Here is a 25,384-nt window from a genome sequence, read left to right on the forward strand (position 1 = left end):
AGACGAGGAAGTGCACGGCCATGACAGCAGCTACAATGGCAGCCCCACTGTCGCCAGCACCAATCGTGCTGCAGCAGCCCAGGGAAACGCCGACGTTCCACGGATAAACATATGTGGACCCGGAAAATTGCTGGAGAAGTATGAAATTTACTAATTAAAAGAGGAACGACAAGCTGCACCATGTCTTTTTCGCATTGTAAGACGCCGCCAGGACGTGCCTCCAGAATCGAGAAACCATCTTAACAAAGTGGCACCTGTTGTGCAGCGGCTTTCTGCAGACATTCACAAGCGTCATAGGCAAACAGCGAACGGAAACTCAACTAGGAAGCCGAGCCCAGCTGCTCAATGACACCATCGCGATCTTCACGGAAGAGATGACCCGGCCTTTCTGGCAGGATGTTCCGGAAAGAAAAAAAAGTCTGCGTCTTGGTGCGGGGCGTCAAGCAAGAAATTTTTCCCGAAATGATCCGCAGCCCACCGAAGGCCATAGCTAAGTTCCTCAGAGAGGCAAGGACGACTGAGAAAACTTGGTCCATGCGCGCTAGATAACATGAACGCCAAGTGCTCACGACGCTGCAGGGCGCCATCCAAGCAATGGGCTCTGATGACCTCCAAGAGACCGTCAGGACCATTATGCGTGGAGACCTGCCCAAGATCTTGGGGTCCAGGAGGAACTACAATGATCACTTGGCGTTTGTCAGTTGCAGCCGCAATTGCCGCAACTCCAGCCAAATGCTATGACATAAGCCACCGTCACCCGCCGCCATGGTACCCCTTCGCGCCCGCGCCAGGGCCCTCCGCGCCCACGCCAGGGTCCTGCAGCACCGCAGTTCCGTCTGCCACCGCCGCCGCTGCCAGAAAGCTCGGCAGTGGCTCGGCGCAGCATCCCAAGGAAGACCGACGCTTGGGGCACCCACGACAACCATCCGTTCTGCTATCACTGCGGTGAAGCGGGTCACGCTTATCGCTTGTGCCCATACCGTAAAATGCGACTACCAGGGTCCGCCGTCTACGCTCCACTCCCTCAGCAAGGTGAACGCCCTCACGATATCACCCACTACTTCGCCGCAACTCAGTGGAGCCCTCGATGACGATTCCGTTCGCCGTCCCCAGGCCGCTACCTGTCGTCGTAGCATCGACCATATAGAGGCCAAGCCGGGGGCCGGTCCGTCAGCTCTAATTATTATCTAATAATTCTCTAATAGCTCTGTAATTCTCTAATAATTCTCTAATAATTCTCTAACAGCTCTAATAATAATAATTATTATTATTATCTAATTATTCTCGCTATGCAAGTATTTCTTCAATGAAACGAACTCTTAACTTACCTGATCTTTCGTCACGCCGCAAATATTCCCGTCTCTCCCTTTTTCACAAAGTTTTCACTTGAACCCCCTTTTAAAAGAGACCCTTCTTACCCCTCCGTCATATATTTCTGCCCGCACTGACCACAGCCTTAAAATCGGGGTGCCATTGTGCCGTACTAACCGGTACAGTGACTCATTCATCCCCAGGACAAGCACGGACTGGAATCGCCTTCCCGCCTCAATCGCACTCATCACCGACCCTACTAACTTCAAAACCGCCGTTCAGAATGCCTTTTGTTAATATCTTTTGTAAATTTTTGTTAATACTTGTTTGCATTTTTATTTTTTACTGCATTACTTCTTGTTTTGACTCCACTCCTTTCTGTAACGCCTTCGGGCCTTGAAAGTACGTGAAATAAATAAATAAATAAATAAATAAATAATCCGGAAACCTAAAAGGAGCAGCTGATGGAGATGCGCATGCTGTTTTCAGTTTTGCAAGGCGGCGCCTTTTAGGAGCTGCAACGACGGCTGCAGTCACCACCGGTGCTTTAACACTTCGACGAAGACTCCGAGACGGAAATGAACACCGACGCAAGCAGCGTAGGCCTCGGTGCCGTGCTAGTTTATAGAAAGGACAGAGTTGAAAGCATAATTAGCTTGCGCTAGTCGGTCACTATCAAAAGCGCATGCGAATTATTCTACGACGGAGAAAGGGTGCCTTGCGGTCATTTGGGTTACGGTGAAATTTCGACCTTCCATATACGGCAGGCGCTTAAAAGTGGTAAGCGACCAGCTCGCTTGCGTTGACTAGCAAGCTTAAAGGTTCCATGAGGTCAACTAGCGCGATGGAGTCTCAGACTCTACAAATTTGACATCACCGTGATGCGTAAGTCCGCGAGGAAGCATCCTGACGCCGACTGCCTGTCGCGCACCCTTATTGGCACGCCACTGCAAGGCGAACTTGACAACGGCGCCTTTCTAGGAAGAATAACTGCAGACAACACCACTCAACAGCAACGAGCAAATGCAGAGTGATGAAGCTTTGTGGAGCACCTACAAGGATATACCGACGTTGCCCTTCGAGTATTCCGCCGTGCATTAACGCGGCAGCGTTAAGGAGCTCGTGCCGCAGAAAAACCGGTGTCGTCAGCGTCGGCGGTTTTGGCTGTGAGCGAAAAATGGCGAAAGGTAATTAATAAATAAAAACAACTTACAAGATGGGCTGGGTGGGAATCAAACCAGGGTATCCGAAGTGTGAGACGGAGACGCTACCACTCAGCCATGAGTTCGATGGTTCGGAATGCAACAAAAGCGCCTCTAGTGAATGCGGTGTTCCCTTAAAAACGCGCGTTGAAAGTTACGCTGCGGTGTATATCCATAATTATAAGCCTATAAATTACAGACGTCGCAGTTAAACGAGTAGCGAAGTACGTCTCTGCTGCATTTCTTCTCCGCTTGGCGCACACGCAGAGCCATCTTGCGACAACGTAGAAGACCCCCTGCTCGCAATGCACCACGCTGCCCCGACAGCTGGCGCACCACTCGACCGCTTCTGAAGCTGTGCTGAAGCTGTGTTGAAGCTGAAGCTGTGCAGGGTGATTTGGGCTGGAGTACCTTTGAAGTGAGGTAAGCGAGCAGTAAAATTGAGTGTGAAAACGGCTGAGGAACATGGAAGAAAGTTAAGGGCCTGGGAGAGTGTTCAGGTATCTGCACAGGAAAAACATTGATTCGCAGTCGAGGAAAAGAACTAGGAAGCGTACCAGCAAGTATGCGGCCTGTAGGGTGGGCAACACAGCAACAAAGGTCAAGCGGAAAGTAAGATAGGCTTAAGTAATGTCATGGGTGGCGGCAATGGAAAAGAAACCTGCCATGAGTAACTACTTAGGAGGAAAAAATGAAACCAGGAAAGAAACAATTTATGATAACTCAGAGGGAAGCTGATTACTTTTCGAAGCGAGATCTGGATGCCTTAGAAAAAGCACCATAAAGGAAGAAGCAGAAGAACGGAAGAAGACGCATGTGCTTGCTGCGGTGAAGCTAGGGAGACTATGGAGCATTTCTTATCAGAATGTGAAGACGTCTACCCAGCGGTTGATTTAGGCACCACTGGCCTCCTTGAAGCACTTAGGTTCAGCGAGAGCAGTGAAAAAGTAAACATGTCCGCTATAGGCATTAGTAAGGTGCGATTAGAGGATTGGTGGAAGAAAAGTAGGAAAACGATAAAAAATGGAGACGTACAAAAGCACAGTTCGATATAGGGGATCAGAAAATTAGGGTGGGGTAGTTCGTAGTGTTTTTTCTTATTATGCGAAGCATATTACGAGAGCTCAACCCAGCTCCTCAGGCGCGGCGGTGTCGCCATGAAACCACGTGACACCGTGACGTCACGACAGAGGAGAAGTGGCTTTGGCTCAACTCTTGCAAGACAGGCTGGGTGGGAATCGAACCAGGGTCTCCGGAGTGTGGGACGGAGACGCTACCACTGAGCCACGAGTACGATGCTTCAAAGCGGTACAAAAGCGCCTCTAGTGATTGCGGTGTTGCCTTAGAAACGAGCTGTTTCTAAGGCTCAGGCATGCGTTGCTTGCTCAGGCGCACATTTCGTTGCCGCGCCGAACGCTGCATTGCTCCACGCTCACCGCGTCCAATGCGGGGCGCGTAAAGCCCCTCAATTTTCCAAAAGTAGCGCCATTCTTAGATCTTTCCGCCACCCCGCTCACCCAGGCGCTTCCTCCTCCACTCCTCCTGTCGCCCCAGCCTCCTCCGTTCCCCCATTGGCCAATCTGTGTCACGTGAAAGCGGGCCCCGCGCTTTTGTATATTTTTTTCTTTCCGGCGCAGAGCAGGCGCCGCGCTTTTGTATATCTTTTCTTTCCAGCGCGCTGCGACCCCCAATCTTGGGCCTGCGACCCCCATTTTTGGGCCTCCGCGACGAAGTACGGCAGGCGGTTTGAAGGAGCGCGGTAGTTTTATACAATGTGTTAGGGCCGAGTGCTTAATTGCGATGCCGTGCTGCTGCGCCTACGGTTGCCACAACAGACCCAGTGACGGCAAAAAGCTTTTTGTTTTACCATCCGCCGGGCGCAACGCAAAACGAAGAAAAGTGTGGATTCACAAGATCGGGCGGGCTGACTTCGAGCAAGTGGCAAAGAACGCGCGGCTTTGTTAAGTGACACGGCTCCTCCAACCTCTTCTTTTGACGCCCGTGTCAAAACGGGCCCGTGTCCAGTGCATTGGGGGTGCGTTAAAGAACCCCAGCTGCAAAAAAAATTAATCCAGAGCCCCCATTATGGCGTGCCTTATGAGATCGTGGTCTTGGGATGTAAAACCCAAGAATCAACTTTTCTTCTGTCTTGTGTGCCTTGACTGTTCCAGTTAACGCAACACTGCTTCCTTGTGAAAACTTACAACGCAAAAGAATACAGACGCACGTAGTATACAGAGATAAAATTAGCACTTCAACAAAAGTGTTGCTGGTGCCAATGAGGGAGGGGGATAATTATTTTCTGAACCTCTTTCCAGTTGTCCCATCAAGTTCCTTCTTTCTTTTCTATCAAATTCTAACCATTTGCACTGTAATAAATAAATAACGATTTCATATGCTGGTAAGTTGTTAAAATTATCTATACCGCCTATGTGTGAAAACGTTGCTCATGGCCACCACAACCTGTGCATGAGCTACGTACATCTGTAAAAGGCGCGGAACAGAAACGGCCCTGCTGCCAGGCATTGCTGACCGCAGACAGTCGGAATCTCTCACGCGCCGGCCGAACAAAAGCATCCTGCAGGTACGTAAATTTACCTACGAAACCACGTGCACATACTTTCGCGCTGTCAAAACCTGAAACTCTGGTAATTACTCGCGTGTCTGAGCACACCGCGTGCTTGTGTCGTGTTTCAGCAACACGAACTTTCAACGTGCGCGCGCTTTACGCCTTAAATACGCCTTGAATAATGGTGCTTTTCTCTATTTCTTCCGCAAATCCGACACGACATTCTTAAGGCCAGTTACCGACTGACAAAGCACGATCTAGATTGAAAAAACTGCTCCGCAGGACTCGAACGAACTTTTCCGCGGATTTCCTCCCGTAGCGTGTTAGCCGTCGTCTGCTATGGCAGGCCCACTGCCGGCGGCGCCACCGTCGAGGCCGCGCCGAGCGGAGGAGGAGAGAAGTGAATGGCGCTACTTTGGGAGATTGAGGGGCTTTAGGGGCGCGTAGTCGCTGTGCCGTAGCCCATTGTCTTACACCCCTTGGCGGGTCGACGGGGACGCTGTCGCGTTCCACTCTTGAAGGCGAAGCAGTAATGCATGAGTTGTTTCTTCGTCTAGCCGAACCAAATATAGCCAAGCAACAGCAGTTCACCAGGCTAAACAGTGGTTCAACAACTAAAATAAAGGCTAGTATGCTTCGCATCCTGGGCTTAACCTTACCTAAGCCACAGCCATTTTTATTGTTCAACCTAGGTAGGACATTAGGCAGTATCATCGCAAGAGCTTGGTGGCGCAACCTACCATCCCGTTCCAAAGGATACGCTCATAACATCCATCCATCTCGCCTTCGTGTCGTTTGAGCGCATTGGGGCCGTGCGGGGACCGGTGCGCGAATGCCCCAATACCGTTGCGTTTAATAAATTTTCTCGCTCTCTCCCCTTCAAACTTCCAGCGTGCGTCACTCGAACCCTCGTGTTTAGGCGACGCGGCTCCTCTTTCCGCTCACAGCGCGATTCCTAGGTGCAGCGTCCAATTCGGGACCCCTCTGATGTGTGATCGCTGCGCCGTAACGCGTCTGGTGGGAAAGGTCCCCTGCGATGTGTGCCGCGCTGCTGGCGAGGAGTCATGCGTCTGCATGGTGCTCTCAAGAGAGATAGTGTACGATCGCATCGAGGCGTCAGCCCCGTGATCGTGTCCACCTTCATGGCGCATCGCGGTCTGGCTGTCCGTGCCGATCACGACGTTTGGCTCGCGTAGATCGTTTCTCCCTCCGAGACACCAAGTTCTTTGGTTCGTTTTGTCTTCGTTTTCCTTGCGCAACGACGTCCTCGTAAAAAGAACTTCTCCCCGCTCCGTGAAAACTACCTTGTCGTTGTGCCAGTATCACTATGGCCAGAAGTCTTCAACGACGATCAGACAGCCGGGCACCCTGGGTTTTCCGGTACGCTCGCAAGAATACAAGTACTATTAGCAACTTGTGACCACTGACTTCGCCCGCTACCTCAAGACAGGCCGTGATAGCCAGTGACGAAAAACACCACCGACAAGGCCATCACGTTTACTACAGCCGATCGAGCGTCCTTGCCGACACTTTCAGCAGGTTGTGGTGAATTTGCTGGGACCATTTCCGACATTAATATCTGTAAACAAGTGGATCTTCGTGGCCACAGACTACCTTACGCGCTACGCCAAAACAAAAGCACTGCCCAAAAGTAGAGCAGCGGAAGAAGCGAAATTTTTCATCGAGAACATCCTGCTGTGACATGGCGCCTCAGAAGCCCTCATCACCGACAGAAGAACGGCCTTCACAGCGGAGCTCACCCAAGCCATTCTGCAATACAGCCAGACAAGCCACAGCAGGACCACAGTCTACAAAGCGCAGACGAACGGCCTAGAGAACGTGTGAACAAGGAACAAAACGCTCACCGACATGTTAGCGATGTATATCTTCATCGAACACAATACGAGGAATGCCGTCCTCCCGTTCATAACCTTCGCTCACAACATGGCTGTGCAAGAAACAGCGCAGATCGCACCGTAAGCTGGCTTGCGGCAGGAACTCGGCCACGACTCTCGACGCCATGCTGCCGCACGTCACCGACGAAGTGTATCTGAAAGTCAGCGCCTCCCTTCACCGCGTCGATGAAGCCCGACAGCTCACCCGCCGGCCGGTCAAGAACCAGCGGAGGACGGCCGAAAGACAACACTACAATCTTCGACGACGTTACGTCGAGTGCCAGTCCTGCGACCGTGTTTGGGTTTCGACTCCAATACGCCGACGAATACTTATCGAGAAGCTTATGCGACACTATTTCGGACCCTACAAGATCGCATGACGTATTCCCTCACAGGACATGAAATCGTGCTAGACGCTATTCTGAAATCACAGCGCCGCCGCTCACGGCCTGAACTAGTCAATGTTATGTACTTGACGCCCTTCTGTCAACGCTATCTCAGAATTTGGGGGGAGAGGGGGGGAAGACCAGGCAAAATCACAGTTGGTTGTAACCACAGGCGCTAAGCTTGTGACAGAAAATATAAGACTGTTCTTGTTCAATGACTGCTGTGGACTGATTTTTTGCCCGCGTGAAAAAATTTGTGCCTCCGTGTACATTAAGGGAATTCGTTCATGGATTGTGTTGTGCGGAAATATTTGTGTTTCCGGTCTCAAGCCCGTTTAGAATAGTTTTTTATCTTTCACAAAGAAGCGGGGAGAAGGGGTTATTTTGTGCGAGGTATTCAGATGGGGTAGGCCGTGTCCGTGGTGCTGTGCGGTGCTCGTCCGAAACGAATCGAGCACGACGAAGACGACGAAGAGTCAATGATCCTTCCGTGTGCGAATGGAAGGTAAAGAAAAAGAAGAAGCCGCAAATGACGAACGAACAAATTTGACCGATAGCGATTTAACACGCGAAGAATGAGAAAAAGGAAAAAGAAGTGCCGAGAGAAGCTCGAGGAACAGCACAGAATTGAGGCTTCATCATCATCATCAGAAGCGAGCAGTGCCAGGCAGCCAGAGCTCGTCGGGTTCCCGTCCCGAAGCCCAGCTGCTTCCTGGTTACTCCATTTACCTGGCGATTCCTCAGCCGGCCACGGTACCGTGCACTTGGACTGATACTAATTCCAGCCCTGGGCTTTCCGTTGGTTGTGTGGGACAAGACTGTACCAGGCCTACCCTGCTGTCCATTCCGAGGCCTCCCATGACCCGTACGGCCATATCACGCTAATCCCTGGCGTCATCGTGAAGCGGAATATATCGAGCCCCCGGCAATATATCGACGTCCACAAGGTGAACATTCACAAACATTATTTATCGCAGCGTGGTACTTTATAATTCTTTGAGACCTTACTAGTTTATTCTCTGGGAGTTTAGCTCTATTATACAAGTGTGCAGTGGTTGCATGTTTTCCTAGTGTTTCTCTTCGCTTCGCCTCGCTCGTTCTTTTATTAAAAGTCACTCAAAATGCAAACTACCTCGTTCCTCTCAGTAACGAAAGTTTCGCATCCATTAGTCATTTTTCCAACCATCTCTCACAGGAAGGGCGTATACCTCATTCGTGATTTTGTTCAGGCTATGCTAATCGACGCAGAAATGCAGAATTCGATCCTTCTTCTTCGCCAAGAATACAAGAGATGCCCACGAGCTTTTCGACAGCTGGATGATGTCGTCGTGCAGCTTTTCGTGAATTTGTTGTTTTATATATATTCATGTTTGTGCGTCAAAACAGGGTAAAGGCACTGGCGGAGTGGTGGAGCGCATATTTCGGTTATTATGCGATGCTTAGCAACTGCTGTTTCTCGGATCCTTCATGACGACGAAAAGCAGTCCTCATATAGCAAGAAGATACCATTGAGCTGTTCTTGCTTATGACAGGGAGACGATGGATCAATATCAAAGAGTGGTTCAAGGCCACGCGCCGTCGTTGTATTTTCGGCAAAATCCAAACGCGAACAAGTGCATCGCTGACTGCTGCGACTTCTTCCGGGTATGCCACATTCATGCATTGTTCAGGTGTTTATGTTCGTGGCTGAAGTTCGTCCTCAATACTTGTGCTTTTCCTTGGACTAACTGTGCGATACCTTTTGCAACGCCGATTTGAGAATCAACCAGCAGCTGTTCGTCGCTCTCGACAATGGCTTTGATGCCTCCGGCTGCTTTTGTGGCGACGAAAATCATGATGTAGGCGCGACGTGCGATACTGACTCCGGTCTTCAAGTACACTTAGGGCGCGATTACGGTGAGAACGCAACGGCGGTATCGCATGGCTTCATCGATTTTAAGTCGATGACTTCACCACGTTGACTCAGGAAATATATGCCGTGGATTACGACCCATGAGCATTGTTCCAAGACAACGACGGTCGCAGAGTAAGTCCGGTCATCAAAAGTAACTCTTGCCATGCAGATTCCGGTCAGCGTTATTAGGTGTCCTCCAGCTGCCGAGATTTGATGGCCTTCCTTGGCACTCATGAGTTTCCTCAACCTGTCGGACAAGGAAGGGGCCAGCGCCGACACAGCAGTCGGCTCCTGTACAGACTAAGATAGTGACGCTGTGATCATCAACCAGAACATCAAGGTCGGTAGTTCTTAGCCTTACATCGCGGAGAGTGTCTTATACGTCGCGACGTCAGGTCTCCTTTTTGCGTATTCTTCGCTTCGAGGAGGCACGTACCCAGGATTTTTTTCGAGGGGGAGGGGGGCGCATCCCCAAAGTAACCTTTCTATGCCAATGAGGAGCGGTGTACCTTTACTAGCAGAAAGGTTAATAATTCCCACCGTTCACTATAAAGGCGCGTACACCCGCTAAAGAGAAATGAAATAAGGTGTATTTCACAAGTACGCCGGTGATATACACCTATCCTTTACATGACAAACCAGGAACCACATCAAATTGGCTCGCGCAGGAAAGAAACGCAGCAACGAAACAGCCAAGAACATGTAAACAAGAGAAAGCGCAAAATGACGATTTCTAGTACTGTTTTTCTAATTAGCTCTGGAAAAATTATCGAGAACGATATATTTGTGGAACAATCACAGTTCTTTTCTACCACTCGTTTACTTTTCTACCAAATTAGGTGCCAAAACCGACTCGTATCGTTATTTGGGAAGTTGCTTACTGAAGCCTGGCCACCAGTTCCGTACAAACGCGTAGAGCGCTGCACGCTGCGGGTCTAGGCGCACTGTGACACCGCAAAAGGTTATAAAAACATCCACAAAAGCACAGCTGAGAAGTGGCTGCGTCAGGCGGTTCGAATGATAACTTTAGAAGTTTCATTCAAAACACATAGAACCATTCTTCACATACGGCGCCATTTCCTCTACTTCCTTGTTAAATAAAGATTTTCGTGGATAAATATTTTCACAAACAACGGCTCGTTAGCTTTTCATTCCAGTTTGGCTGTTTCCTCAGCTCTCTCTCTGCATAGATAGCTTAATTTTTCAATTTCTTCCGACTCTTTTCTTCCGTTGCCTATTTTGCACGAAAAGTCCTCTACAATTAAGGATAAAACCTACCCGAGATAACGGGCGACATTATTATTTCGTATAGATTGAACGGTTATTGCACGGTTTGCTTACAATTTCTAATTTTGGGGGGATGGCTGTGAAACGTAGATCGTCGAAAAGATACCAGTCCGGCCTTTCTAGCGGCAGCACGTTGAGATTTCGAAACAAGCTTCGAAATAAAGAGAAAGGCGAAAATATTCCGCCATCTCTTAGCTGGGAGAATATCGAGCTGTTTCACGCCATCAGTTCAGTGGCCTTTTCCTAGACCCAGTAAGCGATCGTTTCGACACCTCGGCCATAATATTGCAACAGCATTCCAGTGTTGACTTACCCGCCGTGGTTGCTCAGTGGCTATGGTGTTGGGCTGCTGAGCACGAGGTCGCGGGATCGAATCCCGGCCATGGTGGCCGCATTTCGATGGGGGCGAAATGCGAAAACACCCGTGTGCTTAGATTTAGGTGCACGTTAAAGAACCCCAGGTGGTCAAAATTTCCGGAGTCCTCCACTGCGGCGTGCCTCATAATCAGAAAGTGGTTTTGGCACGTAAAATCCCAAGTATTATTAATTATTCCAGTGTTGACCGCCGAATAGCTGTCAAGTCTCAAGACTGGTCTTGCGTCGCTTTAGGAACATGATTCAGGAATGGCGGCGTGGGCGGGGGGAGAGGAAGGAGGGGGTCTACGCCGCTTAATTTCGGAGAACTATACATCACGCAGCTTGTCGTCATAGTTGGAGTTGTTGAACGCGCTTACCTTTTCGTAAGCTTCCAGCCAGCTTTCCGTGTAACGAATGAAGATCCGCGGGAGGTTGGTGGTTCACTGGACTACTGCAACACGTTTCGGTGTAAGTGCCACTGAAGTTGCCATTGTGGCTTTTGTCGTGGCACTTATCGCTCATCTAAGGAACAAGTTCTTGCTCAGGGGACAGATATTGTAGCCTGCAGCTGGCTCGATGATGTGGGGCGAAGATGCTGTTCTCTTAGATATTCTGGCCAGTGCCGCGGCTTTGCGAGGGCGTCCGGTACATGAACGCAAAGCGCCTCTACCAGATGCCACGTTCTAGTGACGATGAAATAAGGAGCGAAAACTGTGAATCATGAAACTCTCTTTATTGGGCGAACCTGACCCCACAACAGAAAGTGACATTCAAAGTACAAAGATAGCGGTGAGCACAGTAGGCGATCGTCGAAATCACATCAGCGTGCTAAGCGTGCCAGCATAATCGCTGGGGCCTGTGTAACTTGCATAACGCACTGCATAATTCTGGTCGCGCGTACAATCAGGTCACAGAATGTGCCATGACAACAGACAACGAATAGAGCCGCTGATACCATTCGAGAAACTTCGAGGCGCGTCCTCCGCCGTGCGATAACGTTCAACGTTTGGTAGCGGCTCAATAGCGGTCACCGGAAAAAGACGAACAAGTGCATGTGTCGACATGCCGTCAATCTGTAAGTGCCATTTCTTTCGAAACGCCACACGTACAGTTTCATCCATGGCTAAATTGCACATTCTTATTTTTTTTCGTGTGGAAAACATTTGACAGTAAGTGAATGAGATCATGCGATGGTTGAACGTTTACTTTTTTTTCATTTATATTCGAACGGAAGGGCTTTTTTACGTCGCGCAGGCGCTGCTACAGTCTTCGTCGCAAACTCTTCACCCAGCAGCAGGCGGCCGAGCCTACTTCAAGCCGGTAGCCATCGACTTCCCCAAGAAGTGGCCAGAGAGGATCCCAGCCCGACCCCTACAGCCTAACTATTTCACCGATAGCGACGTTCTGCATTGACAACCCTGCATCAGTCGTAAGATGTGGACTTGCTGAAGTTGTCAAAATGCAGGTATGCCACTTTCTTTCTATTTCTAGAACAGGTGCCTCAAATTTTGAAATTTGCAGTTTCAGCTAAAATACTACGCGGTCAGACATAACTATAACATTCATATGAGACGCAATGCACACACAGCCGGAGTTACCAAAACTACTACCGCCCGGGTTTTTCAGTAATGCAGCCGTGAAATAATTTCCTGATAAGCCCAGCATAACGAAAGCCCGAACAGCGCTTCCGCCCGAGTCATCGAAGCGTATCAGATCGGAAACTGATCCTCGATACTTGCACGGGTCTTGGATATCAGCGCACAAAGCGATCTGTCATGCCGATGGCTTGCGTTTAATATATGGCGGCGAAATGTGAAAACACTCGTCTATGCAGACTTGGGTGCACGTTAAAAAATCCCAAGTGGTCCGAATTTCCGGAGTCCCCCACTACTTCGTGCCTCATAATCAGATCGTGGTTTTGGCACGTAAAACACCATAATATCGTTGCGTGAAATACACCAGTAGGTCTTTTGGGATGTGTACTTGTACACGCGGCAAGCACGTGTAGCACGAAACTGGCTTGTGAAGAACCGATGCGTAAGTTATGCGTGTACGAACAAGTTTACAGCATTAAGAGCGCGTTTCCGCAGGCACTTACCGAGGAACAACAGTCAAGTATGTTTCGGGCTTAACATCTCCCAATGCTCTACTTTCTATCACAGCGAACTCCGTCGTAGAGAACTCCGGCTTGTGTGTTATCGTCTGTGGTTCGTTACCACGCGCTAAAACCATGCTCTGCAAGCTTCACTGCCCAAAATCTCACAGTCCTGCACATGCCCTGCAATAGAAACACAGAGGAAAAAGTATTTCATTTCTGCATATCGCTAAAATATTCCTCTTCACCCGAAATTCTTTCTCAGCAATGTACCGCGTTTTAAACCGAAACTAGTCTTAGCGTTTTTCGCTGAAAGAGACACTCTCGAAATCATTTGGCCAGGACATTTTTAGCTCACGTATAACAGCCCTGTACTCAAAGGCTTTCTTGAAGCTAAAGTGTCAATGCTATGTTTTATTGAATCATGCTTTTAACGAAACCCCATTACCACAGCCCACAGCACTACTTAGAGTCATTATTTTAGCAACTATATATTTTACGCCATCCACAGCGACCGATTTTAGGCCTTTTTACAGCCACGTCACATATACCATGAGAAATTGATTGTCTAATTCATTGCCTGCATCATTCACAATGCACCGTTAAGATTACCTTTGTCATGGCGCTCTTTGGCCATACCTGACCCTTGCGCTATAAAACACCACACATCATCATCAAGATAAACTGACCTAATTCAATGCAACATATGGTTTCGGCACTCACTCTTTTTGAGGCTGGTTTTCGATATGGCGGTCGTAAATCCTCACCTTTATGGTAATACACAGGCAACTCTCCCGTGTCGCTGGCGTGGACTGTCGTCGCTTCAGAAAGCGTGTTCCTAGATATCTGGTATATCCTACAGAGGGACACTATGTACACCTGCATATGCACATGGTGTACATTTTGTGCCTGAAAAAGCATTAAAACGGTCAACAAGGCACAAAAAACCTTCATAGTAGCCGGCGCTATAACGGCGACAACGGTGGTCCACACTGCTCTGCTGGTGCGTCCACATACGACAATCCTGAGGCACTGTTGTTTCTTCCTCTGTTTCTCTCTCTCTGTCTGAGAGAGAGAGAGAGAGGACAATGACAGTACTGTCATTGCCTCACATGGCACATTGCGCATCACCGGCTTCACCGGCACATTCAGCTTCAATTTTCGACGACAACCGGCTGTGTTTGCAGCTGTCGTTATGCTTCGAATGTAACTTGCGTTCGTGAGCTCAGGTTCGTGCAATAAAAATATAGTCAAACTATTAAAAGTTTACCAGCCGTGTTTCATCATCTGGAGGAGGTGCCCGTGCATTCATGTAACGAACGCCACCGCGAAGCCGCGACTCACCCGCGGACAACGCCAACGTTACCAAGTAACAGAGAGACAGCTGAAGTCAGCAAGGACAGCTACCGCAGTACGGATTTCTACTTGAAAAGACAAGGAAGTGTACGGCCATGACAGCAGCTACAAGTGCAGCCCGAGTGTCACCAGCACGCATCGTGCTGCAACAGCCCACGGGAACGCCGATGTTCTGCTGATAAACATATGAAGACCCGGAAAATCGGCTGCACAGGTATGAAATTTACCAATTAAAAGAGTAACGACAAGCTGCGCCATGTCTTTTTCGCATTGTAAGGCGCTGCCATAACATGCCTCCAGAATCGAGAAACCATCTTAACAAAGTGGCACTTGCTGCGCAGTGGCTTCCTGCAGACATCCACAAGCGTCATGGACAAAGAGCGAACCAAAACTCGACTAGAAAGCCGAGCCCAGCTGCTCAATGAGTCCATCGCGATATTCAGGAAAGAGATGACCCGTCCATTTTGCCAGGATGTTCCGGAAATGTCGCAGGAGAAAAAGAAGCTCCTCTTCTTGGTGCGGGGCGTCAAGCAATAAATTTTCGCCGAAATGATCCGCAACCCGCCGAAGGCCATAGCTGAGTTCTTGAGAGAGGCAACGACGACTGAGAAAACTTGGTACATGCGCGCTAGATAATATGAACGCCAAGTGCTCACGAGGCCGCAGGGCGCCATCCGAGAACTGGGCTCTGATGACCTCCAAGGGACCATCAGGACCATTGTGCGTGAAGAACTGCGCCAGATCTTGCCTTCGCCGCAACTACAGATGGCCTGGGTCACTGAGGGGGTCCTGGAGGAACTGAAGCGATCACGTGGAGTTCTTCAGATGCAGCCGCAATTCCCGCTACTCCAGCCAGGCGCTATGACATAAGGCACCGTCACCCGCCGCCATTGTACCCCTTCGCGCCCACGCCACGGCCCTCCGCACCCACCCCAGGGTCCTGCAGCACCACAATTCCGTCTTCCACCGCCGCCGCTGCCAGAAAGCCCGACAGTGGCCCAGCGCAGCATCCCAAGGAAAGCCGACGTTTCGGATGCCCCCGACCACCGTCCGCTCTGCTATCACTGCGGAGAAGCCGGTCACGTTTATCGCTGGTGCCCATACCGTGAAATGGGACTACGAGGGTCCGCCGTCTACGCTCCACTCCCTCAGCAAGGTGAACGCCCTCACGATATCGCCCACTAGCTCGCCGCATCTCAGTGGAGCCCTTGACGGCAATGCCGTTCGCCGTCCTCAGGCCACTACCTGTCGCCGTAGCACCCGCCATACACAGGCCAAGCCGGGGGCCGGTCCGTCAGCTCTTATCCGGAAAACTAAAAGGAAGCTGCCGATGGAGATGCGCTTGCTGTTTTCAGTTTTGCAAGATGACGCCTTTTAAGAGCTCAAACGACAGCTGCAGTCACCACCAGTGCCTTCACACTCGACGAAGACGCCGAGACGGAAATTAACACCGACGCAAGTAGCATAGGCCTTGGTGCCGTGCTAGTTTATAGAAAGGATGGATTTGAAAGCATAATAGCTTACGCTAGCCGGTCAGTGTCAAAAGCGCATGCGAATTATTCCACGACGGAGAAAGAGTGTCTTGCGAACATTTGGGTTACAGAGAAATTTAGGCCTTCCATATACGGCAGGCGCTTAAAAGTGGTAAGCGAACAGCTCGCTTGCGTTGACTGGCAAGCTTAAAGGATCCATCAGGTCCACTAGCGCGATGGAGTCTCAGACTCTAGAAATTTCACATCGCCGTGATGAGTAAGTCCGGGAGGAAGCATTTTGACAGTGACTGCCTGTAGCGCACACCTATTGGCACGCCACTGCAACGCGAACTCGACAACGACGCCTTTCTAGGAACAATAATTGCAGACAAGACCACCCAGCAGCAACGAGCAAATGCAGAGTTATGAAGTCAGTGCTTTGTGAAGCACTTACAAGGATATACCGACGTTGCCCTTAGGGTTTTTCATCGTGTATTAACGCGACAGCGTGAAGGAGCTCCTGTCGCAAAAAAGCCGGTGTTGTCGGCGTCGGTGGTGTTTACCATGAGTGAAAAATTACGGAAGGCAATTCATAAATAAAAACAACTTGCAAAACAGGCTGGGTGGGAATCGAACCAGAGTCTCTGGAGTGTGAGACGGAGACGCTACCACTCAGCCATGAGTTTTTTCTTTATTGCCTGACTTTGACAAAGAAAGAACAGCAATAGCAATACACAAAACAATATATAAAGAATACAATGGCCACGTCGTATTGACATAATCAGCCTGGTAGGGGGCTGGCTTTGCCACAATAAAAATCATTTAGAGCCATCAATGGTTCAACCCTTGACAGGCACTCGGGAGTATCGCCACCGGCCTTCAAAATCTCAACAAACCTATGCACAGTTTCACGGAAATAAATTCGCGTAGGTCGTGCGTCGAGATCGCAGTGGTATCCTGCCATTCGAGAACGCCAAATACTGTGGAGGCCAATTAACATAATTAAATCAGATGGAAAACCATCCTCGTTAGTAATGGGTAGATACCGTATTCCATGAGGGTCGAGGCGAAACTGTTTCTTTGACGTTCTTTGTAGTACGTCCCAAAAAAATACTCCTCCCCAACAATGAAGAAAAAATTGGAGGACGCTTAAGCTTCGCCTTCAAGAGTGGAACGCGACAGCGTTGCCGTCGACCCGCCAAGGGGTGTAAGACAGTGGGCTACGGCGCAGCGACTACGCGTCCCGCATCGGACGCGGTGAGCGTCGAGCAGCGCCGCGTTCGGCGCGGCAACGAAATGTGCGCCTGAGCAAGCGACGCACGCCTGAGCCTTAGAGCTCGTTTCGAAGCCAACACCGCATTCACTAGAGACGCTTTTGTACCGCTTTGAAGCATCGAACTCGTGGCTGAGTGGTAGAGTCTCCGTCTCACACTCCGGAGACCCTGGTTCGATTCCCACCCAGCCCATGTTGCAAGTTTTTTTTTATTCATGAAGTGCCTGCTGGGATTTATCGCTCACGGTCAACGCCGACGACGCCGACGCCGACAACACCGGCTTTTCTGCGACACGAGCTCCTTAACGCTGTCGCGTTAAAAACGTGATCTATCGTTTCTGGTTGTTTGCAGATAAGGAGTGAGCTCCCCATGGAAGAAATAAGCCCTTTTTCTGCAAAAACATTTTTACTGGCAACGTTCAAGTGCGTAACTTAACAGAAAAAGGATTTGACCCCTGGCGCAACTTGCATCTTCTTTACTCTCTTTAGCACGTCCCTGCCAGGGCCTCCACTGTACAAGGCTCTGTACATGGGCTCCGGCACAACGTCACACAAATCCTTGTAAAATTTTTTGACAGTAGATAAATACTCATTTGAAAACCTCGTTGCAAACAATCGTACACTTGCGATAACTTCTCTAAAATATCCAAAATTGCCTCCCGTGAGTGTTTTCGTTGAAACAATAAAGTCTGGCAACGCGCGCCCGAGCCTTACTTGACATGCGGTGCTCAACAAAGGATCGCTGACGTGGCGACGGAAAAGAAACCTGTTAACAATCTGCCACAAAATAAAGGCGTCCCAGGCCCAATGCACCATTCTTGACTCCTCTGAACAAATTCCTTCGGCTGCACCTTTCCCATTGCGCAGCCCACACGAAAATGGCGAAAATTCGATGCAGCTTCTGTACATTGAGCCTTGCACATTGTAACACCTGCATTACATACCACAGCATACTACTAAAGAACAGATTGCACATGGTGGCTCAAGCGAAAATCGATAAGTTCGTTCCTTTCCACCTTTGCGCCTTTCCACGTGTATCACGCCTCTGCGCTGTCCAATATGACGCGCTATCACGATAGCATTCTAGAGGTATTCCCAAGTACCTCATTGGGGTCGTAACCCAGGACACGCTTGCAAAGCGGTCGGGCGTCGATTGCCATTCTCCGTGCCAGAGCCCTAGTGATTTGGCTAAGTTCACTCTGCTGCCTGTGACTTGGCAGAAGTTCTCTACACATTTAATAGCCTCAGTTACACCTTCCCTACTGGTTGAAAAAACTGCCACATCACCCGCATATGCCAACAGCTTGACTTCCGCTGCTTGCAACCGAAAGCCAGGAATTGCCTCTTTTTTCACGATGTTTAAGCGCATCGCCTCTATGAAGATGCAAAACAAGAGGGCTAAGGGGACAACCTGGCGTGCCGACCGCTGCACACTAATGGGGGCCCCCATACTCTGGTTAACGATCAATCTCGTCGTGCAGTTCCGTTACCAGGGCGACACCCTCGCGAATAACAGAACCAACAATAACGTGGTCTAGTATGCAAAGCAATATTTCATGCGCGACACAGTCGAAAGCTTTTTCAAGGTCTAGTTGCAAGATGGCCACACGGCTATTTCTAATATCACAGCACTCCAGCACGCATCTTGCTGTGTGAATATTAGTCGTAGTAGATCGTCCCTTGATCCCGCACGTTTGATGCGGTCCAACGATTTCCTGGATTACTGACTGTATTCTTCGCGCTATAGCTTTCAGATAAATTTTGTAATCCACATTTCTGAGGGCTATTGGTCTGTGCGCTGTTACTTGTCGTAACTTCTCTGCTTCGTCAGTTTTGGGGATTAAGACAGTGTGTGATCTTGCATAAGACGGAGGCAATTCGTTAATTTCGTAAGCTTCATTAAACACGACCGCCAATATTGGCGCGATTCCAGGCTTAAAAGCTTTGTAAAACGCCGCGCTTAACCCGTCCGGTCCTGGCGATTTACCAGGGTTTAAATTGTCTATTGCCTTTTCTACCACTGATTCGTTTATTGGCAGCTCCAACATATTCATCTGCTCATCGTTGAGTCGCGGCAGTGCCCCAAGAAACTTTTCCTTAAACGTGTTCGTGTCGGCAACATGTAAAGCTAACAACACCTGATAGTACTGAAAAAAATGCACGCTTAATTTGTTCGTTATCATCCGATAAGACACCTCTTCATTCTATGTTGTCTATGTGATTTCGACGAGCGTGGTCTCTTCCAATTCCGAGCGCTCGTTTAGACGGCGTCTCCCCAGCAGCTACATGTTCCGCTCTCGCCCTGACCAGCGCACCGCGATAACGCTCCTCTTCTATCACTTCAACTTTTTGTTTCGTTTTCCTAATGTCATCGATCCATTTACCAGGCCCTTCGCATTCTTTCTCGAGCAGTTTTGCAAGCATAGACCTTAGGTTACGTTCATTTAGTTTCTCCTCGTACACCATGGAACAAGACCGCTCTATTGCTTTTATTTTAAGTTGTTCCTTACAAAGCTCCCACTGTTGCCATATTTTGCCAATTTCTTCAATTACCACACTGTTGAAAGCATCGTCTTTAATCAGCGTGTTATCTTCCACAGTTCCCAGCTAAAAGCACTGCGACGTTTTTGTTCCCCAATCCCGCAATATACTAAACAGTGGTCTGAGAAAGACTCCGGCACTACTTGATAAATGTTGCATTTCGGAATCACGTCCAGCGTTACATAAATGCGGTCCAGACGGGAATGACTTGGACGCTGGAAATTTGTGTACTTCAACACACCCGCGCCTTGTATACACTCCGCCACATCCTCAAGGTTCCGTTTGTCTATGATTAGCGACAGTACCTCAGTACTTGCGTCCCTGAACCCATCGCAAGCACTGAGGACACAGTTGAAGTCGCCCATGGTAATCAGCTCTATCGAAACTGAGACGCTGCTCAACGCTTCGAAAAAAAATCGGCCCTTTCATCCACAACGTTTGGTGCGTACAGACATAAAACACGCCATTCTGTATCGCTGATTGTGAAATCGACAACAACCACCCACCTGACATGAACGAGAAATCAGCATGAACGACCAGAGCCGGCAACTTCTTAATAAAAAGGACACAAGCAGCAGATGTGCCGATGGCATGGCTTACAATAGCATAGAATCTAGACGTGAAACGTCGCACCATGCTCGCGGTCTCTTCATCCCCGTCCACTTTTGTTTCCTGCACGGCCAATATATCAATGTCGTGCTCCGTTAAAAGCCGATACACCTGACTTTACTTTTTTCTTTCCTGCCAAGCCCCTGACATTAAGTGTAGCCACCTTCAACGGAGATGCAGGAGCCATTTTAGCAAGGAAGTGAAAATGCTGAGAGCATGGTGCTTACCCTCCGCGTCTAGCGCGTGGCTAGACGCCATCGTTGATGCCGGAGCCGCCCTATGCAGGCTCGAACCTTGCAGCGTAGGTGCGGTATCGCCGGTTCGCCTCTCAAACGAAACGTTAGGTCACTGCCGGAGACTGCCCGCCTGGCTTGAGTTGTTTTTGCAGGCGGGTCCTCGACGCTGGAGGCTGCCACCTTACCCCCTTCGTTGCCGGTGTGGACATATGGGCGCTTCACTGGCGCTGAGACGCTGACAGCGCGGCCGCCGCTCCGGTCCGCGTGCGGCGGGCTGTTCGCTGGTTCGACGACCTTGGGTGCCGGAACCCTCTTCCCATTTTCCGACGCCTTCGCCCGAGATGCAGGCAATTTCTTCTCATCGGGGTGCGTCTCTCCGTTGCTTGACGTGGTTGTGTCACCACTGGCAAGCCCCAACGGGTCGGTCATTCCTGCTGGCTTGCCCACTTCCTCGGCTCCTTTCGCTGCCTCTTCCGCCTCGTCGACGTCCATAAGCAGCTGCGTCAACTTGTCTTGGGAAGCCGGCTCCGTAGCCACAGCATCTGTGCGGACACAATCGCTGTCAACGTGATAATAGCGTCTGCATTTTGAGCACCCTGGCACCTTGCATTCACGTCAAACGTGGCCCGTACCACGGCAGCGTAGGCACTGCATAGGCCGCCCAGGCACCACCACAAGGGCCAACTCTCCTGCAACGCGTAGCTAGTGAGGTAGATCATCGACCTACAAACCAGGTTTCAGCTTCACGAGCACGGTCCTTGTTCTGGACCCCTTCTCATTGATGCCTGAGACGCGCCAGCGCTCCCGGGTCAGTTCGGATACGTTGCCGTAAGCAGCGAGAGCTGTCCAAATGTCGTCGTCTGCCACGCCGTGCAACATCCAGTGTAGCCTTAGTTTCACCTGTTGGTAATCTAGATCGAAGATAATGCATCGGCGTCCTTTTACTTCCACTTCCTCGAAAGCGACCAGCTTCTTAGTTGCTTCGGTGCTGTTGAGAGTCACCACCCAAACATGGTTGATTTGATACGCCCCCAACGTCACCACGTCTGGAAGCCCACCAGCGTTGGCTACGGCGTCGCAGAAATCCTCAACACTGTAGGGCCTAACTCGTACGTCGCTGTGCAAAAAAACGATGTTAAGCACAACACGTTTCACTTGAGTGCACTTCTCTCCGAAACCGCTTTGAATCGGATGACGTTTATTTATGCTATGAGGGGATGTAGCCAGGGCTCCGTATTGCAAAAAAGTACGTAGAAACTCTACTGGAACTGTCAAAGCGTTCATAAGCCTACCCCCAAATTTAAATTGGCCCACCCCCAAATATCAGCTTGACCTTCTACCAAATTTGAGTTGTCCCACGCTCGAATGTCACTTTGTCCCACCTCCAGATTTCTAAAAATTTCACGTTGGCCCACCCCAAAATTGTAAGCAGGTGGCCCAACGAGGAACCTAAATTGGCCCACCTCCAAATTTATGTTGGCCTACACCCAAATTTCAAGTTTGCCCACCCCGAATTTCAATTTGGCCCACCCTCATATTTCATGTTGGCCCACCTCCGAAATTCAAGTTAGTCCACCCTGCAATTTAAATTGGCCCACTCCCAAATTTGTTGGCCTACAGTTTGCCCAGCCCTACTATGGCCTTCCCCATGCATTTTCTGTGGACCCTATGTATCTGTATGCTTATACTCTCTAATCAATCTTTTTTCAATTATTCCTCATCGCTGATAAAGCTACCAATCATCTACATTTACACTATTATAAGCTTTATAACGATTATATGTCGTAACGTCGCACACCACGCATTTTTTGCCAGATACAAGGCATTACAAGTTTCGCGTGGTGGACCCATCTTGGTACGGTACTCGCCAAAGAATGCTTAGGCACTAAAATACGCTGGGAGTGAATATTACTAAGCGGGCATATGTTAATCCTTTCATGTTTCCAAGGTGCTAGCGTACCAGCTGCGGTTTGCTAGCAGCAGACGCTGCGTTGCAGGCCCCGCCTGTTGCGCATCCACCTGGCGTGGAAGGCAGTCCACAGCCGCTTGCCTATCAGCCGTGTCTGCTTATTCTGGCCGCCAGTAGATGGTGCTACAAGCGTACGTACTTCCGTTTGTTCCCTGTTGATGGCACTCTAAGCAGCCTCTCCAGAGCACAGGCCACGCGCTTGCGAGTTGCCTTTCATAATGGACCACCCTGTGCATGAACGCAAAGGGCCTCTATCAGGTGCGACGTTCTGGTAAGCGTGAACAACATCGGAGCGAAAACTGTGAATCTGGAAACTAACCCTTTATTGGACGGATCTGACCCCACAGCAGGAAGTGACACTCAAAGTACAACGATAGCGGTGAGCACAGTCGGCGGTCGTCGAAATCTGATGGATGTGCTAAGCATGCCAGCATAATCGCTGGTGCCTGCGTTCCTTGTATAACGCACTGCAGAATTTGGGTCGCGCGTACAATCTGGTCACAGAACGTGCCATGACAACAGACATTGAATAGAACCACCGATACCATTCGAGAAACTTCCGATATGTGGAGGCGCGTCCTCCTCCGAGCGATAACGTTCAACGCTTGGTAGCGGCTGAAAAACAGTCACCGGAAAAAGACGAACAATTACACGTGTCAATATGCCGTCAATCTGTAAGTGCCATTTCATTGGGAACGCCTCATGTACAGTTTCATCCATGGCTAAATTGCACATTCTTAATTTTTCGTGTGGAAAACATTTGACAGTAAGCGAATCAGATCATGCGATGGTTGAACGTAATTTTTTTTATTTATATTCAATTGGAACGGCTTTTTTTACGTTGCGCAGGCGCTGCTACAGTCTTCGTCACAAGTTCTTCACCCAGCAGCAGACGGCAGATTATACTTCAAGCCGGTAGCCATCGATTTCCCCAAGACATGGCCAGAGAGGATCACAGCCCGACCCCTACAGCCGAACTATTGCGCCAATAGCGACGTTCCGCATCGACAACCCTGCATTAGTCGTAAGACGTGGACTTGCTGAACCTATCAAAACACAGGTATGCTAATTTCTATTTTTTTCTAGAAAACGTGCCTCAAATTTTGAAATTTGCAGTTTCAGTTAAAATACTACGCAGGTAGACATAACTACAGCATTGATATGAGACGCAACGCACACGCAGCCGGAGTTCCCAAAACTACTACCGCCCGGGATTTTTAATGACGCAGCCGTGAATTGATTTCCTCGTAACCCAGCAAAACGAAAGCCCGAACAGCGCTTCCACCCGAGTTATCGAAGCGCATCAGAGCGGAAACTGATTCTCGATAATTGCACGGGCCTTGGATATCAGCGCACATAGCGATCTGTCATGGCGAGGGCTTGCGTTTATTAGATGGGGGCGAAATGCCAAAGCACTCGTCTACTCAGACTTGGGTGCACGTTAAAAACTCCCAGGTGGTCCAAATTTCCGGATTCCCCCACTACTGTGTGCGTCATAATCAGATCGTGGTTTTGGCACGTAAAACGCCGTAATAATTTTGCGTGAAATACACCAGTAGGCCTCTTGGGCTGTGGATTTGTACAAGGGGCCACCACATGTAGAACGAAACTGGCTTGTGAAGAACCGATGCGTAAGTTATGTGTATACGAACACGTTTACAGAATTAAGAGCGCGTTTGCGCAGGCACTTACCGAGGGACAAACAAACTCAAATAGGTTTCGGGCTTAAGAGCATGCTTTAGCTCGGGTGCTCCTATGTAAATACATCTAAAAAGAGAATTCGTTTTTCTCCGGAACCACTGCGCCAAATTTGACGAGGTTTGTTGCATTTAAAGAAAAACTTAAAATCTAGTGACTGTTGGCTTCGAATGTTTTATTTGATTCGTCAATTGTTTATCAAAAATTGGCAAAATTTAAAAAAAAATCAATAAACGAAACTACGAAGTTTACAACTATGTAACTCAACAACCAAAATTATAATACAATTCTGTGAATTGCATCTAATAGCACATCTAAAGCGGACAAAATTGATATGTTACGCATGAATCCCGAAAAATTTAGTAATATCGAAATACAGATTTTGCAGAACCCCTGTAAACAACCTAACGAATTCACGGTAGATGTAATATGACAAATCGAATTTGTCCGCTTTCATTATCTAATGGATGACGTTTAGAGAACTGTGATATCTGTTCTTTATACAGAGATATCAGATTGTAAACTTCGTGCCTCTTTTTTTTTGTCGCATATTTGAAAATTTTTTTAACAAAATTCATGCCCTAAATCGAAATTCTGCTTCCAACAGTCACTAGAGTTTACCTTTTTCTTTCAATGCTACAAATTTCATTAAAATCGGGGCAGGGGTTATCTCAGAAAAACGTTTTTGCGTTTGAATAGGCCGCATCGGAGTTGGACAAGAGCTAAAGCTTCCTCTTAACATCTCCCGAAGCTCTACTTTGTCATAGCCGACTCTGTCTTAGGGATCTCAGGCTTGTGCATGATCGCCTGTGGTTGGTTACCACGCGCTAGAAGCATGGTGTACAAGATAAACTGCCCTAATTCAATGCAGCACATGGTTTCGGAACTCACTCTTCTTGAGGCTGGTTTTCGATATCCCTGTCATAAAACCTCACCTTTATGGTAATACACATGCAGCTCTCCACGTCGCTGGCGTCGATTATCGTCGCTTCTTATAGCTTGTTCCTAGAATTCTCGTATATCCTACAGAGGGGCACCTTGTACGCCTGCATACGCACACAGTGTACATATTGCGCCTGAAGAAGCACATAAACGTTCAACCAGGCATAAGGTACGAGCGTAGTAACCAGCGCTATAACGGCGACAAGAGTGATCCACACTGCCCTGCTCTTATGTCGTTATACGACAATCCTGAAGTGCTGTTTTTTTTCTCTCTCTCTCATTGTGAGCATTT

The 25,384-nt window shown here is 49.1% G+C and overlaps 1 long non-coding RNA gene across 7 annotated transcripts in view; it reads left to right on the forward strand.

Annotated features, from left to right (window-relative positions):
* Positions 1-25,384, forward strand: part of LOC139049549 (uncharacterized) — a 115,008-nt gene that overhangs the window by 62,067 nt on the left and 27,557 nt on the right. For all 7 annotated transcript variants that reach the window (XR_011508385.1, XR_011508386.1, XR_011508388.1 and 4 more), the window contains 2 exons: positions 12,156-12,366; positions 23,302-23,512. This is a non-coding gene — a long non-coding RNA (uncharacterized lncRNA). The remainder of the gene's footprint in view (positions 1-12,155; positions 12,367-23,301; positions 23,513-25,384) is intronic.

The sequence above is a fragment of the Dermacentor albipictus genome, chromosome 9 (assembly GCF_038994185.2).
Source record: "Dermacentor albipictus isolate Rhodes 1998 colony chromosome 9, USDA_Dalb.pri_finalv2, whole genome shotgun sequence".
NCBI classification, from domain to species: Eukaryota; Metazoa; Arthropoda; class Arachnida; order Ixodida; family Ixodidae; genus Dermacentor; species Dermacentor albipictus.